At 38.8% G+C, this 21,491-nt stretch overlaps 1 long non-coding RNA gene across 4 annotated transcripts in view; it reads right to left on the reverse strand.

Annotated features, from left to right (window-relative positions):
• Positions 1 to 21,491, reverse strand: part of LOC115294396 — a 117,454-nt gene that overhangs the window by 20,768 nt on the left and 75,195 nt on the right. For 2 of the 4 annotated variants that reach the window (XR_003909867.1, XR_003909866.1), the window contains exon 6: positions 13,284 to 13,353. The exons of 1 other annotated variant lie outside the window; for it this stretch is intronic. This is a non-coding gene — a long non-coding RNA (uncharacterized LOC115294396). Of the gene's footprint in view, positions 1 to 13,277; positions 13,354 to 19,972; positions 20,029 to 21,491 lie in introns of those variants that run through there. One more of the 4 variants, XR_003909868.1, reaches the window with a different exon arrangement.

Here is a 21,491-nt window from a genome sequence, read left to right on the forward strand (position 1 = left end):
AACTAAATAATCTAAATAGTTCTATATCTATTAAATAAATTAAACTAATTTACAAGTTTCCTAAAAGAAAGCGTCAGGCCCACATAGTTTCACTGGTGAATTCTACTAAGCATTTAAGAAAGTGATGGTATCAACCTTTGACAATCTATTCCAGAATATACAAGGAGAGAGAGTACTTCCTAATCATTCTTTGAAACCACAATTACCTTAATATCCAAAAAATACAAAGACAGCACAAGACAAGAAAACTACAGACCAGTATCTCTTATGAATATAATGCAAAAATTCTCAGTATAATATTAGTAAACTAATGTCTACAATGTACAAAAAGACTGAGTAAGATTTATCCCAAAATTGTAAAGTTGGTTAGTTCCAAAGTCAGTTGTTATAAACCACATAAACGATAAAAGCACATGACCATCTCAATAGATGCAGATACAGCATGTCAAAAAATCCAATGCCCATTTGTGATAAATATTCTTAGCCATCTAGGAAAAGAAGGAAACCTCCTCGACTAGATAATAAACATTGACAAAAAACTTTATATGCGATAATGAGAACTGGATACTTTCCTCCTAAAATTGAGAACAAGGTAAGTATGCCCTCTCTTACAATTCCTATTCAATATTGTCCTGAAAGTCATAAGTAATTCGTTAAGAAAAATAAATAAAAAGTAGAAAGATGGTATGTGAAACACAAGGCACAAAATATTGTGATTTTATTTTTTGAGGATTTAAAAAATGTTAATTATGTTTTTCAAAATATTAACAACAGTTGCTTCAGTGTAGTAGAATTATAGGTAAATTATTCTAATTCTTTATATTTTATGATTAACCAAGTAGGAAGCTATTACTTTTTTTTCTTCTGGGTGCTTAAATTTTTTCTTCCTTTTTTAAATTTAACCTTAAACTAACATCCCAATGACTTAATAGAATGCAAAGACATAGAATATGAATATTTAGAATTTAATTTACCATGTTTTCTTTATCACTTATTTTATGAGTGTCAGCTAAAAGAAGGCCTTGAGTGATAAAACAAGGCAAAATTTATTTTGCTGGTATGCCCCAAAGTTGTGACTCTTAACTATTTTTAAGGTATTCTATGTTTTAAATTTATAGAAAAAATTGAAAATATCTGTAAAACATCTAAAAGGTACCACTAGAATATAAATGATAAAAGGAAAATTTGTCTTGAACCATACAGCTTGTAATTTGTCAAAAAACAAAAACCTAGTAGTAGTTTATTCATAACTCTGTGTATCACCAAGACAGTCAAAGGAATCTACCGCTCACTGCCTCTCGCCCCATTCAGAGTAGTACAACTCACCGTCCATAATTGCTTCACATTAGCTCCATTTGTTTTCAATGTAGATAACCAAGATCTACCAAAACACTTTTCATATTTAAACATATTAAAGTCATCCTCGACATTTTCTTAAATAATACACATTTTCAAAAGATTAGAGTGAAGGGCAACTGGATGGCTCAATCAGTTGAGCACCTAACTCTTGATTTCAACTCAGGCCATTATCCCAGGGTCGTGGGATTGAATCCTATGTCAGGCTCTACACTCAGTGCGGAGCCGGCCTGAGATTCTCTCTCTCTTCCCCTTTGCCCCGCTCCCTCTCTTTTTCATACATACACTCTCTCTCTCAAAAAAAAAAGACTAGAATGCAATATGGAATAAACACATATTAGACACACCATACATAAAGGTAAAACCAATTACTGGTATGTGAGAATCTCAATTATGAGACACTGTTTCAAAACCATATATGTCTTGTAGCCATGGCCAAAAAACGTTCCATTCCCCTTCTGCATTCTCTAGGCGTCTAGAGAAGCCCCTACAGTCACAGTCACACACACTCATGACGGGCGTGCACACACACACTCACACATACATACAAATACACATTTACTTCTTGTAACCTCCAGGAGGGTCTGAAGGCAGATTTAATGAAAAAAAAAAAAAAGACTATCAGGAGAAGTTGCAATTTTGCTGTGGTTAAATTTCTGCTATGTCCCTTGAAATACATGAGAAAGCATTTCTTTTTTATTTTATTTTATTTTTATTTTTTAAGTAGTTTATTGTCAAATTGTTTTCCATACAACACCCAGTGCTCTTCCCCACAAGTGCCCTCCTCCATCACCACCTCTTCCCCCCCACCCCTCAACCCTCAGTTCATTTTCAGTATTCAATAGTCTCTCAAGTTTTGCGTCCCTCTCTCTCCCCAACTCTCTTTCCCTCTTCCCCTCCCCCTGGTCCTCCATTAGGTCTCTCCTGTTCTCCTGTTAGACCTATGAGTGCAAACATATGGTATCTGTCCTTCTCTGCCTGACTTATTTCGCTTAGCATGACACCCTCAAGGTCCATCCACTTTCCTACAAATGGCCAGATTTCATTGAGAAAGCATTTCTTGAATTGGTATGTAAGTTTTTCTGGGATACTTTGTGGTGTGTCTAAACAAAACTGTCAAGTAAATCCATGACATTTCCATAAAATGTGGCTAATTTTACCTAACAGCAATATTTTTTAAATGTGGATGTATTAAAGGGCACAACAAAAGCTGAAATCTACTAGGGACAGCCAATCTATAATGACACAGAGCAGAGCCATGCTTGGCTGGGGATGAATATTCAAGTGAACTGGCTGGGAAAGGCACAGCCAAGCGTTTTCAGGTGACGCAGATGTTCTACGTCGCAATGGCAGCAGATTTACATGAATGCAGAAACTTGTCAAAACTCCTCAAAATGTCTATCTTAAATGTGCACATTAAGTGTCAATTACACATAAATAAAGTATATTTTGAAAGACAAATTGCATAAATTTAAAATATAAAACGTGAAGAATTTCCTTCACCTCTGAATTTCATTTCTTCTGTTTGGGTGAAATATTAATAGAGGCAAAATATGAGAAAATTCCCTAACACTATAAATTTCACATCTAGGTAGTTAGTGAATGTAAATTTCCCTTACTGTTTCCTTAATAAATGTTATCACTTAAAGGGTAAGAATTTTAAAACTAAAATTCCTGCAAGGATATTAATTTGATCATAAAACTTTACATTCCATTCTTTATTCTTTTTTTTTAAAGTTTATTTATTTTGAGAGAGAGAGAGAGAGAGCAGGGGAGCAGAGAGGGAGAGAGAGAATCCCAAGCAGACTCAGCTGTCAGTGCAGAGCCAGATGCGGGGTTTGAACTCATGAACCATGAGATCATGAGCTGACCCAAAATCAAGAATTGGATGCTCAATCAACTGAGCCGCCCAGGCGCCCCCTCCACCCTTTATTCTTTAGCAAAGATTTAACAAATCAAGTGGATGACTTTAAAGACAGCTTCGCCTCCCTAATCCAATTCATGCTCTAAGAATACCCTTAGGAGTTACTTCTTCTGGGGAGATTTCTCTCACATCTCCCAACTTCTCCCTGCCAGGAAAGTGTAGGTATCTCTCCCCTCTGCTTCCATATTGATGGCTTTCCACATCAATAATGCATGTCACCATCTGTCACCTACACAGAGCCTGAGACCGGGACTACTGCATAAGTGATAAACCACAAGAGAGCTATCAGACAGAAGGGAGTGAGCCAAGAAGTATGACAGGGCACAGGGAAAGCCAGGCAAGGATTTGGTCTTGGGTCTCAGAGGGATTTAGCTTTAGCCCAGTCTCCTGGGAAACTTGGAGCACTAACTGCATCACAGCGTAGATCCCACTGTAAAAGACCAGCCTCTCTCCCCGACCCAGCCATTCCCAACCACCTGCCTTCCCCCTCACTCACCCGACAGTCCAAATCAATACCCCTGGACTGTCCTGAGGAGGCACGTCGTCTCCCTGGGGAGATGGCGAGAGACAGCTGTGAGCCGTCAGCAGCCATACTCACAGCACCTGGGGGAGAGCGTACCAGACCAATGAAGGGGCTCTGAGACGAACACCAATGATATCCATCACATCCCGTAACACTTGTCACACTGTAGTATGTATTTAAAAGAGTATGCACGAACACGAGCCCCTGACCAGACTGCCTGTGGATGTCAACCTTACATAAAGCTATGCAGTCTGGGGCAAATCACTTAACTTCTCCAAACTGCAGTTCCCAAATCTATTAATAGGAATAATGTAATGGCAGTATCTAAGTCATAGGGCTGTCATGAATATTAAATGAAATAGAAGAGATAAAGTGCTCAGATCAGTGCCTGCACATAAGAACTTAACACACATTAGTTGTTACTGTTATTATTGCTGCGATTGTTGTTGTTGTTGTTGTTATATGATCAGATTAAGGGCCTCTCTTTCTCACTGTATAATGAATCTGACTAGAAAAAGGAAAGCAATCTGACATATAAGAACTGACCTAACCCTACCAGCTAGCTTGGTGTTACTAGTTGATGGCCTGGCATTTACAGCTGAACCGTGGCATTATTTGCTTGAAATTAACCTCACAGTGCGCTGATGTCAGAGAAGGTAGTTCGGTGACTGTAATAAACGAAGACAAAAAGACCATCCCGTGATCTGATCAGAACACACACGAAACAAGACTACAGGGCAAACAACGAAAATTACCAAACACTCTGTATTCCCAGCCAACAAGGATAACAACTACTTCTTTGCCACTTATAGGCTTAGCCTCGAATTATTTTTCCTGACTTCTAGGTAAGATTCATTGAAATAACGAATTAACTACCCTACTCTCTGATAGCACCGAATCCAGAGCAAATCCCACTTCCTTGAATGTTCCTCAAAACTCACCTGACACAAGCCCAAATCCTGTAATAAATCCTTCTTCACACCTTTCCGTTAGAAGCCTCACGGTGCTCCTCAGTGTGTGGTCGCCTTTGTTGGCATAAGGCAATAAATTCACCTTCGTTTGACTACTAATATATTTCTGACCATCTTTGGCTAGAAGGCTTTGACACTATTCAACTGTGTCTACTCATCTGTGATTATTCCCAATGCCTAAAGTATAGCAAGCATTTCCTAAGAATATTTGAATGAATGAATGAATGAATGAACCCCAGATATAAGTGAGTTCCAAAGAGCCTGACTGTGTTTAATGAGTGACCCGGGTGTGTTCACAGGTGCAGTCTGCACCATAATCAAGGAGACACAGACACCTACTGAGCCAAGAACAACGATGTCAGGGAAAATTGAGAAATACTTTAGAAATGGTGCTGGGCAGATGGCCATCAGTAGCAGTAATTGAGAGAGTAAATCAAAGCCTCAGATAAAACTGAGATGACAAACTCCTGATGTGCCACATATTCTGCAGTGACAGAAGCTGCTACAAATCAAAGAGCCGTCATCACCTTGTGTGCACTGCACAAAGAAGGCTGTTTAAATGGGCATCCCCAGGTTGTCACAGTGCCCTTGAAAATCAAGTCTGGACTATTGCTATCTTGGTGTAATGCCATTTTTGGTGTACAGCTGGACATGGGGAAGACAAAACTGACATCAAAACTGGGAACTCCATGTTCTTTCCTCAGTGGTACCTTAAACAGGCAGCCAGTCCAACTGATGGAAAATAATTTAACAGATAGATGACTACATAGACAGACAGATGGATGGACAGATAAAAGCAATGTAAATGAGTTGTGTACAGTATACATATTTTTGGCACAATTGGAAGAAACTCTGATATACACATTATACAACAACACTCTGTGACATTTCTGGAAGGAGTAAAAGGGCTCATCACTCAACCTCCACACTAATTTTTGAAGACTTTTTTCTCTTCGTCTTTGGTAGAAAATAAAATGCGATCTATGCTAAATTTAATCCCTAGTAAGTCTAACTGTATGAGACTATCTCACTGATAATGAGATAAAAAGAAATGATTTTTGTTATAGGTAGAAATGAGAATTATTGCTATGTTTAATTTAACGGGATCAGGACGTCCTGCATGTAATGTAAATGTAAATCTGCATGTATATTTGGAATACTCTTTGGAAGTATATATTAAGTAAAGATATAATAATTCATTTATACTTTAAGTTGCCATGTTTTTGATATGAACTCTGCACATACTCTCATTTTGGGCAATGACAATTTTACATCAGAAATACACGCTGCTTTAAAAAAATTATTAAAGAGAGGTTATCACAAAAAAGAAAAGTAAAACTACTCCTAAGTTCAACATTCAAATACATGTATACTTAACAGTTTAATGCATAATCTCCCTCATTTTCCTTTCATATATACACTATATTTTCCAAAATAGTATCTGCTACAAATACTATTTGTAACCTGATTTTAATATACTAATATCAGATAAATGTTTTTATCTAATTAAAGGCATTTCAACACAAGTATTTTAATATATGCATCCACTTCATATCAAGAAATTCTGCTTTCAAATATTTTTAATATTTTAAGTAATCTCTATACCCAAAGCACAGCTCGAACTCACAACCACAAAATCAAGAGTCACATGCTATACTGACTGAGCCAGCCAAGTTCCCCTCAATTTTCTTAGAAAACTGAATTGATCACCCTACTCCCTGACAAGTTTCATAAATGAATAAACAAGTTTCATAAATCAGCGTGTCACCTTGTCCATGTAGAAACATCCAAAAGCAACAAGGAGAATTTTTGATGCAAAGACTATTTCCAATGAGGAGAGAATAATCCCCAGTTTCTCAACTGCAGGTAAGGGTTATCAAAAGCAGATGAGGTTAAGGGAGATGATTGGAAAGAACATCTGAATAAAACTTCAGAGTGAAATTTCCCTTGTGGAGAACATACCTAAAAGTGCTTTCAAAGTGCCTTTGTAAAAATGAGAACTTCCAAATGATGTTTCCCAGGTACTCCTCTTGATATAGATGTTGTGCAAGAAGTGGGTTAAAATGAGCTAGCAAATGAAATTCTCTTCAACTGTGTTTGTTTCAGTAAAGTATAGCAGACAGAAAGGCAAAAGAAAGAAAAGAGAAAAATATTTTAAAATTCAGAAGTAAAAGCTACAGGTAAATGACTCAGCCTGTTCTTTGGCATCAGAGAGGAAGAGAGAACTTTTGAACTGTGTACTGCAATAAAATTAGAATGCCACCTTGACTTCCATTTGGCCCTCTCAAGGATTTTCACTAAAAGAAATAAATAAATATATAACGTAGGAAAAACCCAATTCATCTCATGATAAAACACAAGAAGGAACCACAGAAGTATCAAAAAGCTAATACTATAGACTTCTATTTCCAACCAAGATGGACCAGACTCACTGTCTCAGTTTAATCAACCAAAAAACCTGGTTAAGATACGTAAAACAATGGTTTTCAAGGCACAGGACGTCAAGCAACGAAGGGCAGGCATCTCTGAGAGACAGGAAACGAATGAGGCGAACCCTGTGATTTACTGCCCGGCTGCTGGGTTGAGAGAGGGTCTGGTCCATAGCACAGAGAGAGGAAACCCAGAAACACACAAGCATATTTTCTAAGACAGAGTTGGGGTTCAGGGATATCGAAGCAGATGAGTTTATAAAACAGCATACTAGAGAGAAGACACTGCACAGTAAAACAACTCCAGAGACCTGCAGATTATCATCTTATGCAATCAGCTGAATATTAGTCAGTGTCTATGTATAAGGAAATTACCAAGGCTGAAGGAAGGGTCATTGAGAAGGGTTAGAGGTGACAGTGCCTAGGGCTCCCCGAATCTGGGAACAGTGCCCATACACGCCAGCCACAATAGAAATCCTAGGGATTCACAGGGTATCACATAGAGCACACAAAAAGGCCTTACCTCAACAGAAGACCATAATCATACCTAGAATAAAACAAAGTTTTGTGAGTGCTTCCCACCCAACAAAACTTAAAATCAAGACCTATTAAAAAAAAATGAAATTCACAATGCCTAAAATCCATTCAAAAATTACTAGGCATGAAAAGGAGGAAGAAAACATGATCTGTACTGTAGAGAACAAAAAAAATCAATCATAACTGACCCAGAACAGAAACCTATATTAGAATTAGAAGATGAGAACATTAAAACACTTCCTATAGCTATATTCTATATGTTTAAAAAAAGTAGATAAATTAAGGATATAAAAAAGGCACAAATAAAAAGGAAAATTAACATATCTGAGATGAAAAATACAATGGACAGGAATGTCAGGTCTGGCAACCTTACATTTGTTTACTATATATACTTTTGTCTTTTCCAGAATGTCATATAAATGGAATCCTACACTAAGTAGCCTTTTGAGTTTGACTTTTTTCACTTAGTAAAATATACTTAATATTCACCAATATTGTTGCAGGTATCAATAAACATCTCATTCCGTTTTTTTGCTTATATTCAATTGTACAGATGTACCTACATTTTGTGTATATATTCCTCGGTGGAATGATATGCGGGTTGTTTCTAGTTTGTGCAACTATGAGGACAGCTATTAAAAATATCAATACAGAAATGTTTATGCAGCCCTTACATAGATTTTGTGTAGACAGAGATGTAGATGTTGGGTAAATACCTAGAAATAAAACTGCTGGATCATTTTGTACGTGTACATTTAACTGAGTAAGAAATCATCAAACTGTCTTCCAAAGCAGGGGGGGCGGAGCTTATTTTTCATTCACAGTATTAATTAATGACAGTTCTAGTTATTCTGAAGACTGATCAGAATTCTTTTTGTTATCCTAATAGGTAGGTAGTGGTTTCTCTTTATGGTTTGGTTTGTTGCTTTATTTTTTACTATATTCAATTAGCTTTTAATTTTGTAACATGTATAACTATCAGTGTTTTTTATTAAGTTTTTTATTTAATTCCAGTATAGTTAACATACAGTATTATCTGATTCAGGTGCACAATATAGTGATTCAACAGTTCTATACATTACTCAGCGCTCATCATAAAGTGTTCTCTTTAATCCCCATCACCCACTTCACCCATCCCTCCACCACCTCCCCTCTGCTAACCATCAGTCTGTTGTCTATAGTTAAGAGTCCTTATGCTTTTAATTTGGATTTCTCTAATGCAAAATGATTTTTTAATATGTTTAAATGAGGTTGAATAATCATGTTGAAAATCTTTTCATAAGCATTTTTGCCACCCATTTCTCTTTGGTCAAATATCTATTCAAACCTTCATTTTAATTATTTTTTTAAGTTTATTTTTTATTTATTTTGAGAGAGAGCATAGGAGAGGCAGAGAGGGAAAGAGAATCCTAAGTAGGCTCCGCACTGCCAGCAGAGAGCCCAAAGTAGGGCTCAGACTCACTAACCATGAGATCATGACCTGAGCCCAAATCAAGAGTTGGACACCTAACTGACTGAGCCATTCAGACACACTGTCATCACAGGGTCTGCTTGGTATGCTCTCTCTCCCTTCCTCTGTGCTCCTCCCCAATTCATACTTCCTCTCTCTCTCTCTCTTTTTCTCTCTTGCTCAAAATAAATAAATAAACTCAAAAAAATATTTTAAATCAATGTAAATATTTGAATGACTTTTAGCTATGAGTTGAAACAGTTTGGAGGATTAAATCTGTCTCCACCTCTGCTTTGGTATAGTCACCATGGGGAGTCTAATAACCCCTACTTATCTGGATTTATTCAATGACAGAAACTGGCAGGCCCCTGAGAGGGAGTTGACAGAATGACCCTCCTAGATCTAAGCTAGAAAGTAAACACCCGGTCCATGCTACTACTGTACCTGCTGCCTATAAATTTTTCAAATAACCATTCATCTTCTCTCTGCTCACATGGTCCGAATCCTGCCTGGAGGTTGAGTCACTTGACTACTTTCCTGGTCTTAAAATCATTTCTTTTCATTCCTAGGCCTCAAATTTATAAACAGGAATAATCAAGCTTGTTCAAACCTTAGAGTCTTTGAATCTGATGTGCCAGGTAAAGTTCTACTCATTTAGAGAAATAAGTCAGCCACTGTCTCTAATTATGGAACCAGAAAACTATCTTTGAATAGACTAAATATGTGAGAGGAAAAAAAAGGGAAAATTAGGAAACCAAGGTTAGTGAAGAAGAGATAAGGTCAATGCACTAAAGGCCTCATAAAGACTGGGCGTTTGTTGAAATCTAAATCCTGTAACAAGAAAGCTAAAAAGATAGGAAGTGACAGGAGATGGAGATGTTTGAAATCAAGATCAGGGAGGCAGGAGAGTGGCTGGTGATGACTATGGGAGCACGTAGCTAAAAAAGGTGGAGAAAACATGTAAAGTGGAGGAGGTTATGGAAGTAGGAGGCCTGGTGCTAGCTGGAACACCCAGCAGTGTTAAGTACTCGACAGCAATGACAGCAGCAACCATGGGCTGATGGGGATGTGGGAAGCGACAGGTGACCGGGCAACACGTGACTGAGGGACTGGAGCAATGGGCCTGTGCAGTTCAAAATCCTGGGATGGCCTGGTTGGGAGGGCCTGTGCCACGGGAACGGGTACCAGTGGGGAGTCCAAGGCCGAGGTCAGTCTTGAGAATTATGCTGGGGTAGAAGCAATAGCAGTTTGAGACTAAGTAGACGCAAGGAATAAGAAATTGGAAAAGTCTCCAATGACATGAGAATTTCTACTTGGGAGTGACTGTGATGCCAGTAGTCAAGACTGATGACTCACAATAAACCAACATCTTCTGGTCTCTGCCTTTCTTCCGTCTCACCTCCTACCTTGCGTCCATGTGAGCGAGTACACGGGCACACACACCAGCATGTGTGGAGTTTAGGAAAGGAATCCTGAGCCAAGATGATAAGGTATCCTGAGCTTTAAATAAAGTTTTCAAACATTTCCTATAAAAAATATGTATGGTCACTTGGTCTTAGACACTAAACTGTTGTTCGAGAGAATGAAGCTCTCAATAAGGGAAGACGGGAAAGAGAAGGAGAAGGAGGGAAGGAGAAAGAGGAGAAGGACTGGCAGGATGGAGTTTCTTGACAACATAATCGCAAAGGATGCAAGGGAGAAAAAGAAACTCCATGCATTTCAAAAGCCCAGAAAATGAGGGTTAGATCAGTATTTGAAGCAGATGGTATAATGTTAACAGATGGCAGAGAGAACATAGAACATCTTAAGTCTCATTTTTCATTCGTCCTTCCTTTCAAAGATTCCTTAAAACTGAAAATGGAGGAACAAACAAGACAATGGAGTGGCTGAAGCCAAAGACTGCAATGCATGATTCCCTGAACTAATGCATGGGAAGTGGTGGTAGGAGTCATGAGTGGCAAGAAGGAAATCTACTGTAAGGTAGTAGCGGAGGTAATCAGGACAAGTCCCAAGAATATGTCATGTGAGAGGAAAGACAATTTGAATGCATGTTTGGAAATATTTGGTATCTCAGGTTAATAAAATATAAAAGCCTCTAAGAATAGCATGAATGAATCTATAAGAATGCCTCGACTGTAACTGAAGACTAAGTCCTGATAACGAGAAGACCGCGTCACTTTTATTTTCTTATCACCAGAAGAAAGAAGGATGAATAGGGAACAGTCTATGCGGAGGGGTGAGTGAGAACAGATAGGTGGGAGTAGGAGCTGTCGATTAAAGCAAGTTGCTGGGACCTTGAGAACTTCGTGGGGATGGTACTTACCTGTCCCTTCTGTGCGGGTGACCTCACACCTGAGGCAAATAACCTTTGGGCTTTTCAATCCTTGACGCCTTGCTGTCCTGCTGTTAGGCCTGCTGTGCTGGATGTGGGTTTGCATTGCTACCACTGTGGTGACTTTGCCGATGGTGTTTATCTCACTCTTGGCTGCTGCAATAGATCGAACCCAGCCAGAAGGCAACAGATCTTCCAGAAGCCCAATGGTGTGAAACTTAAAACTTTGTGAAAACATGAGCTCTTGCTGTCTCCATTAAAAGAACACGGAGTTCAGGTCACTAAACCACATCAACTACATCCCCCAAGATAATGCAAAAGCTTACAGACATTGTCACAGAACTGTTTTAGATGATATTTGAAGACTAATCAACGACACACTCAGCATCAGAGACAGAACATTGGCAAAACCCATTCTACAACTCCTATTGCTCAGACCACCAATGATCTCCCACCTGGCAAATCAAAACGCTATTTTGTCGATTCTCTGCCTTTAGGCTGAGATCAAGTGTAAAATGCTAATTTTTCAGTCCTCTGCCAAAGGACTACTCCATTTCACTTCCTCTCCTGGCTTACGGTGTTTCTTATACTCTTCATTCTCCTACATTTCCACTTCCTTAACCTCAGGCTTGGCAGGTGCTTTGCCCTCAGTCCACCCTATTAAATGTAGGAGCCTCCCACGTTTACACCTTTGATTCCTTTTTTACTTACTGACTCAAATGCTAATCGCTTCCAGAAACATCCTACAGACACACCCAGAAATAATGTTTAACCAAGTATCTGAACATCCTTTGTCCCAGTCAAGTTGACATATAATCCCAGAGTGTTTTCCAGGAATATGAATGCAAACACCTAAAGAATCATCTACAATGATAACACAAAGTGTTTGACTCAAGGGAGTGAGAATTGGGATGGAGTGTGGAGGAGGAAGGGATAGCTGGTTTTTATTTTCTGTTTTTGGATTTCCCTCTGTAAGGACGCAGGTCTGAACCAGACTGACTCCATGACAGGCTTTCAGTTTCCCCTCTGAACTAGAAGGCTTAAGTTTCAGTTTCCCCAAAACTAACAGGCAGTTACACATTGCCCAAGGCGGGAGAGACCACCCTCGCAGCACCCAGTCAGAAGCACCAGCTACCACCCTTAACATTCCTAAGGGCAGGCCTGTAGATGGAAACCATAGATAGTCACCTGTTGTTTAATACTAGATTAACCAGTTACTCGCCCCACGTGGTGGGGGTCCTTGGCCCACTCTGTAATTGGTAAATTTCAAAGATACCCTAAATGTTGTGATTGGGTCCTGCCGAAAGTAACAAATGCTCTAAACAATGTGAATGGATAAACCTGCTGTCAATAATACTGTATAATAATGACTGGATCCCTGTACCTATGTTACAATTTCTTGTAACTCCCCCTTCCCAAACCCCATAAAAACCCTGCTCAGTCCTTGTTTGGGGCTCTCAGCACGGATCCACTGCGCTGGTGAAGTCTGTGAGCCCGAGCCTGTAATAAAGCCCTTTGCCTCTGCATGTGTGCCTTGGTCTCCCTGGCAGTCTCGTGTCGTTGAGGATATTGCGACTTGGGCATAACACCTCGTACGCCTTGAGAAAATGATCTATTTAAACTATGTGCATGTTTAACTTTGATAAGAAAAGTTTTTAATAAAAATATATTGCTGATGTTTGCCTGAGCAATTTCAGTAAAATGACTGGAATAGAAGTCAGACAGAAAGATATACATAAGATTTATGACAATAAATGTAGATTCGCTTTTTAAAAAATTAATTTAATGTAAAGGGAAGAAGTGACAATAGTTTCACAAAGATCAACATTTTCTAGAGAAAAGAGACAAGAAAAAGAAATTAGTATAAGGAATGCAAAGTAAAATGCATATAATATATTAGATAACTTACAATGATAAGGACTATTACAATTAATAAGATACATTGCAGATACACGGATGATAAATACAATAGGATTTGAGAAGGAGGGGAGTGGTATATTGATAGAAAGGTCAGTAATTATTATGACAATAGCAAAATATTTTCTGAGCAGGCATTATGCTAAAAACTTCCATGCATTACCTTGATTCCCCAAAATAGCCCTGGAAAATATGTTTCCTTATCTTCATCTTACAGTTGAGGAAACAGAGTCTAAGAAAATTTTTTCTCTAAAAAAAAGGTCAGGGAAAGTCATTCTAAGTCAGTGGTTTATAACCAAGGGTGGTTTTGCTTCCCAGGATCCGTGTGACAAGTCTGGAGGCAGTGTGTCACGCCTGAGGGTGGGGGTCCCGTGTTACTGGCAGCTTGGGCGGGGCAGCCGATGCAGCTAGACACCCTGCAGTACACACAACAGCTCCCTCAGCTAAGAAGTACTGACGAAGTGACAATAAGGCTGAGAAGGAGCAGCCCTAATCTAAATGATTCCTAGAACTCCTGGGAGGAGTAAGTGGTGTAAGAAAAGAGATTCAGTAGCAGGCTCCAGCCACGGTAACTATTACCCTGAGGGCTGTACATAAATGTGCTGAATGAAAGAGGAAACCTGGCAACCAATAGCCAGGTGAGAATCTGAGAGGAGAGGAGGCATGAATTGTAACCGGCAAGATGAAGACACGGCAATAGATGGAAGAAGCGTCGGAGTACAGGGTAATTGAGAAAATGGAAGGACAGAGAAAGGAAAATGTAATTCTGTGGATATGGTCAGTTAAAAAAAAAAAACTCATCAATATTGGTCACACGAGGTCACCACACTTCAAAATAGGAAACAGGAGGTGTTATCAGACATACAAGGATGGTGGAATAAAACTGAAGGAGTTCATGTTTAATTCTGTTTATTTCTTCAGAGAAGAAAGATTCCAGAATTCTGCAAAAATAAATGGAGAAAAGATTGGGTAATGTCAAAAGGAGAAAAATGAAGATTAGGACCACCTACTACAGATAAAGGGGAGGGAAAATATTTAGAGTAAGTAAATTCTAACAAACCCGTGAGGGTTCGGCTGAGTATAAAAAGCTTAAGAATAGCAGGGTGTCTGCGTGGCTCAGTTGGTTTGAGCGCCCAGCGTTTGACATGGGCTCAGGTCGTGATCTCACGGTTTATGAGTTCGAGGCCCACACTGGCCTCAGGGCTGACAGCATGGATCGTGCTTGGGATTCTCTCTCTCCTTCTCTCTGCCCCTCCCCGGCTCACCCACCCTCCCTCTCAAAAATAAATAGACATTATTAAAAAAAAAGATGAAGAATATCTAAAACAGGACTTGTAGGATTTCTGCTATTGGCCATTTGGTGTGACAAGAAACATACTTAACCCCATACTGTAAACAACTAAGAACTGGACAAAATACATATGACAATTAAGTGATAGAATCTTCTGGATGAGAAGAGACAATCCCAAGCACAGCAAAAAACTGTAAATCTGAGAAAACAAAGATTAGAGTTTGGGGAAAATAAGGTGGCTGGAATTGTGGAGCAAAGAAGGAAACCAGGAAAGAGGAGGAAGAGGAAGAGGAGGGGAGATTGAAGGAAGAGGGATAAGAAGAAGGAAAAAATGCAGCAGAAGGAGCAGTCATCTAGAAATTTGCATAAATTCCTTTAAATATGAGCTGAGGACTATTTGTGCAAAAACACAAGGCAGGTAACAAGAAAACCAAAAACTCATAAGATAAATAATTCCCAGAGCTCATGCACAACAGAAAAACATTCCAATTCCAATCATACAGAGGGCAGAGCACTTGGGAATCAGCTAGGGTATCAAGTAAGATCCTCCCAGATGGGTTCAGCCGTCACTCTCTCTTCCAAATACAAATAAATAGATGGTGATTAAAAGGTAGGTAGGTAGGTAAGTAGGTAGGTAAAAATAAAGACAGAATTAAAATTGAAAAAAAAAAAAAACCCGTGGGGCATCTGGGTAGCTTAGTCAGTTAAGCATCTGACCTCAGCTCAGGTCATGATCTCACAGTTCATGGGTTGGAGCCCCGCACTGGGCTCTGTGCTACCAGCTCAGAACCTGGAGTCTGCTTTAGATCGTGTGTCTGCTCATGCTCTGCTTCTCTCTCACTCTCTCTCTCAAAAATAAACATTAAAAAAAAATTTAAAAACCTGTGAGCCCTTGGGAAAAGTGGCCAATATCATAAATCATCAAGGAAACAAATTTTAAAATCAAAATAAAATACCACTATACACCCATTATATGGCTAAATTAAAAGAACTGACATACTAAATGTCAGCAAAAATGTGAAGAAATGGAACTATCATACATTTCTGGTGGAAATAAAACATCTCTCAACTATAATTTTAGAGAACTGGCATTTTCATAGAGTTGAATATAATATGCCAATACCATCACCCAGCTATTTCACTTCTAAGATTTATACTATAGGGTGAAGACATACATCCATTCAGAGACTTGTACAGGGATTTTTGTAGCAACTTTTTCATAGCCAAAACCCTGAAACGATTCAAATGTCCATTGACTTGTGAGTGGATAAACAACCTTGGCATGGCCAAAAAACAGTTCTATTCAAGTATAAAAAGAAAAGAATTACTTATATACCCAATAGCATGGATGAAACTTACAGATATCATTCTGAGCAAAAGAAAAAGTTAAGTCACAAGAGAATACATACCATATAATGCCATTTTTATGAAACTCTGAATTGTGTATATGAAATTTTAATCTATATGACACAAAGTAGATCACTGGTTACTTGCAGTCAGGGAGAAGAAATTGCCCAGGAAGAGGACAAGAGATCTGGGGATGATAAAATTGTTCTACACCTCAACTGTGGGGATGGTTACATGAATGTACACATTTGTCAAAACTCATCAAACAATTCAACTAAAATTGTATAATTTTTTTTTTTTTGTAAATTCTACTCCAAGAAAGGTGATAAAAGAGGAAAAAGAGAGACAGTTCAATCATGCAGAAATTGAGAGGAAAGCCCTGCCAATAGAATCGGGAGCCTTCCAAAAGCTTCATGCATCCCACCGTCAAGAACAGAAGCTATTTCTAGGATGTTCGGTCATTTAGCAAGCGGGAGCTGGGGGCAGGGTGGTAGAAGCAAGCAGACACTATGCGCCTGCTGATAAAAATATACCTGTGCAGTGCTCTTGCCAATTAACTAATTTCAACAGATCAAGTCTCTCGATTAGCAACAGGCAAAATATACAAAGGGCAGTGAGTCCTTTTAAGACACCATGGGGGCACAGAGCAACGTCTAAACTGTGGGAAACTCTCCAGAACAAATGACAGAGTTCTTAGAACTAGAGGGGGAAGTAGCCAGATTAATCACTACATGAACACAGAATTCAAAACTGTATCATGCCATCACAATTAGAAACTTCAGGGGAATCCCAATTTAAACAAATAAATTATTTTAAAAAATCCCCAATAAGACAAGAAGTGAAGTGTGAATACTATGAAGAAATTATTATTAATTCCTCAGCTGTGAAAATAGTATTATGGTTAAATTAAAAATACTTATCTTAAAGAAACATATACTTAAACATTTATACATGAAATTATATCATGGGCTGGGATCTGATTACATATAATCTGGGTGGGGAGAAGAGGGCATGAGTACAAGTAAACAGAATTTGTCGTATATGAATGGGCACACTGAGTTATTATATCATTCTCTCTGGTTTTGTATACATTTACAATCTGGTCATAATATAATAAAAATAATTAAAAAGGAAAGCGACGGCCACCAAGGCTCAGGAGATTCAGCGTGTGGCAGACCCACCTACCTGTCCAGCCATGTATATATATTAACTCCTTTTCTTTCATACGCTAGTTAGAAGAGACGAGGTCACGTTGCAGTAAAAGACCACAAATCTCAGTTTAACAAAAGTGCCTTTCTTATTCATCCCATCTGCCCCACGTGGGTTGACAAAAGGGACCACGCTGCTGAAGGCTCCACCCTCTCGCCAGCACAGTGTCCGAAAAACAGCCCCTCGATCACTCGGGCAGGTGAGTCAACACTGAAGAACCTCACATGATTTTTTTTAAGTAAGCTGTAGGCCCAGCATGGGGCTTGAATTCATGACCCAAGGATCAAGAGTCGCATGCTCTGCCCAGTGAGCCATCCAGGTTCCCCCAAAATGAACTGTTCGTTGGCTTCCTCATTTAGAAGTGACCTATGTCACTTTTGTTCACATTTCCTTGGTCAAAATTGATCATATTACCTGACCCAATAGAAAGGAGGCTGAAGACTCCATAAAATCCAGAAGGCCAGAAAAATCATATACAGTAATTACTGATAATATTTAACACATTTACCAACAGGAGCACATTTTTTTTTTCTGGTTAAAACATGCCCAGCTTTAAATATTCAACCTTCCAGACTCCCAGGCAGATAGGATTGGCCAAGAGACATGAATGTAACATACGAGAAGTTTCACCAGGAAAGCCTGATAAAGGAGGCAGACAGCATGTTTCCTTTGGCTCCCACACTCTCCTACTCTTCCAAGCAGGAACGGGGTCGACATTACAATCCTAAGGATAGAGCCACATACTAAAGATGGTGGAACAGCAACCAGAAGGGGCTTTAACTCCTTGGTGACTTGTTGAAAAGCCAAAATATCCCTGAACCAATCACCTCTAGACTACAGACTACGTTACAAACTTCTAAAAAATTTTTTATTTATTGAGAGAGAGAGCGAGCGAGCAAGTGTGCATGTACACAAGTGTCCACAAGTGAGGGGTAGGGGGTGGAGGGGTAGGGAGTGGGGCAGAGAGAGGGAGAGAGAGATCTCAAGTTGACAGTACAGTGCCCAACTCTCACGAAACTCCAGATCATGACCTGAAACCAAGAGCCAGATTCTCAACCGGGGAGCCACCCAGGCGCCCTACCTTATAGACTTAATGCAGACAGACAGATAGATGGGTGGGTAGGTGGCAATTGATCCACCTTTTAGTAAACCATTACACCAAGGATTTTGCTATATTCAGTCACATTTAACCTTTAATAATTTTCTAGATTCAACAGGGGAGGTCATAAAACAAAGGATTCTTATTTTTTTTCCCCTTTAAATAATGTAGGAACTCTACTTTAAAAACAGGTAATCCCAATTTAATAAGTAATAACAAATTTTAGGAGAGTGTTAACTAGCTGGTCACTTAAGAGCAAGATCTCCTTTAGCTGATGAATGGAGGAAAGAAGTATGTGATGCACAAAATATTCTTGTTTCTGTGGGAATGGCAGGGCCATAGGAAGGAGGCAGGTCACAGAGAGTCACAAAGTGATTGCTCACACAGGGTCACAGTAACATCTCAGTAACCACCGAAAGGCTGCAAATTTTCATCACTCTCTGAGTTATTGAATGGTGGCCTTGAAAACAGGACCCTCCAGGTTTACAGCCTTTTGATTAAAGGGCACCCCGTTCAATAACCTCTCTGGTTTATCACCCTCATCAAGGCTGGGAGATGCTTATCAAGCTTAAAAGACTGACTGTTGACCCTGCTAACAAGATTGTAATTTTCAGATATAATAGTTCGGTATTCTGAACACAAGTAACTAAAATTCTCATCAATATTCAGTGCTCTTGAGAAGATGATAGCCTCTACAAGGTCATTTAATGGGGAAAGGAAGCTGAGAACACAAGCATAGGCTTTTTCTTATCTTACTTTGAAGTGCTTAAAAAGAAAACTAGAAAAACCCAAATCAATTTCAACCAAAGACCAAGCTGTATGTCTATATATCAGCAACAAACAACTGGAAATTGAAATTGAGAAAATAATTTCCTTCATATTAACATCAAAAAGAATAAAATATTGAGTAATATATTCAATGATGGAAATGTAGATCCTGCACACTGAAACCACATCTTTAAATGCAAGAAGTCAACGATGATCTAAATAGATAAATACTCCATGTTTACAGACTGGAGATTTGCTATTGTTAATATGACAATTCGCCTCAATCTGATCTACACATCCAATGTGATCCCTATGAAATTCCTAGCAGGCTTCTTTTTCAAAATTTATAACCTGAAACTAAAATTTATATGAAGAGGCAAAGGACTTAAAATAGCCAAAAGAATTTTTAAAGAGCAAAACAAAGCTGGAAGATTTACACTACCCAATTTCAAAACTTACTACTAAGTTGCTATTAAATTAAAAATTGAATTTCATCAAAATTAAACACACTCTTCAAAAGACAGCACTAGGAAACTGAAATAACAAAGCAGACTAGAAGAAAATGTTTCCACATCATATCTCTAACAAAGACTTCATATCCAGGATATATAAAGAACTCTTATCAACCAAGTTATAAGAATACAACACCATTTAAAAGTAGGCAATACATTTCACCAAAGATATATAAGTGACTAGACAAGGAAATATATAAATGATTAATAAACACATGAAAAGATGTTCAACATCATTAGTCATTAGGGAAACACAAAAAAAACACACAATAAGAATTCTATAATAAAACAAACAAACAAAAAATACCTGACAATTCCAAGCATTGGTGAAGACATGGAGACCACTGGGACACTCACAACACTCTGGTTGGGTATAAAATGGAACATCACAAAATGGTAACATTTGTCAGATTCTTGAAAACCTAATCACATATTTACCATACAATTCAGTAATCCCACTCCTAAGTATCTACTCAAGAGAAATGAACACATATGTCCCCACAAGACTTGTACATGAATATTCATAGATATTACTCAAGGGGTACCTGGATGGCTCAGTCGGTTAAGCATCCAATTTCAACTCAAATCATGATTTCACCATTCGTGAGTTCGAGCCCCGCATCAGGCTCTGTGCTGACCATGCAGAACCTGGAGCCTGCTTCAGATTCTGTGTCTCCCTCTCTCTCTCCCTCTCCCCTGCTCCCCTGCTTGCACATGCTGCCATGCTCACTTGCTCACTTGTTCTCTCTCTCTCTAAAAAAAATAAACATTAAAAAAAATATTTAAAGAACTATTACTCAAAATAACCAAACACTGGAAGTAATACAAATGCCCATCATTAAGTGAACTGATCAAACGAATGTGAAACAGCTACACAACAGAATACTAGTCAGCATTAAAAAAAAAAAAAAAAAAACTACAGGGGCAACTGGTGGCTTGGTCAGTTGAGGGTCCAACTCTTGATTTCAGCTCAGGCCATGATCTCAGGGTCCAGAGGATCAAGCCCCAGGTCAGACTCTGCACTAACAGTACAGAGCTTGCTTGGGATTCTCTCTCTCCCTCTCTCTCTCTGTCCCTTCCCAGCTTGTATTCTCTCTCTCTCAAAATAAATAAACAAACATTTCTTTAAATAATTAAAAAAATACAAAGAAGCTGCTGATACATTCTACAACATAATGAACCTCAAACCACTATGCTAATGTAAAGAAGGCAGACACACAGGACTTCATATTGCATGGTACTATTTAGATGAAACCCTTTAAAAGGCAAATCTGTATACAGAAAGCAGCATATCAGTGATTGCCCCAGGGCTGGGGGCCGACTACAAACAAGCACAGGAACTTTCAGGGGTGATAGAAATATTCTAAGGCCAGACTGGGATGGTGATTACCCAACTCCAATGAGCGTACCCAAAGTCACTATAGTGCACACTGATGGAAGAGCTTCGCGGTATATAAATTACACCTCAATCAAGCGGTTTGTGAGGAAGAAAAAAGAAGAAGGGGGGCGGGGCAGGGAGGGTTGGGGATGAAAGATGGGAGGAAGAGAAAGACCAAGGTAACATATTGAAAGTATGTGTGGAGAAATGGAAGAACTAAAACTAAGGAACAAAAGTGGAAAATGGTAGATTTTATTTGATATAAGGAAAAATTTGCTCATTCTGCTCTTCAAAAGAAACAGCCTGTTTTTAGAAGACTGATCCTCATCACCTGAAGGTCAGTACTCTTTGCAAAGACTACTGTCAAATCACAGTAGAAAAAAAAAATTAAAACTATCACTATGATACCCCCCGAAGTTATGATTTTATGCATTTGAACCTTAACAAA

Source organism: Suricata suricatta, chromosome 6, assembly GCF_006229205.1.
Source record: "Suricata suricatta isolate VVHF042 chromosome 6, meerkat_22Aug2017_6uvM2_HiC, whole genome shotgun sequence".
In the NCBI taxonomy this organism is placed as follows: domain Eukaryota; kingdom Metazoa; phylum Chordata; class Mammalia; order Carnivora; family Herpestidae; genus Suricata; species Suricata suricatta.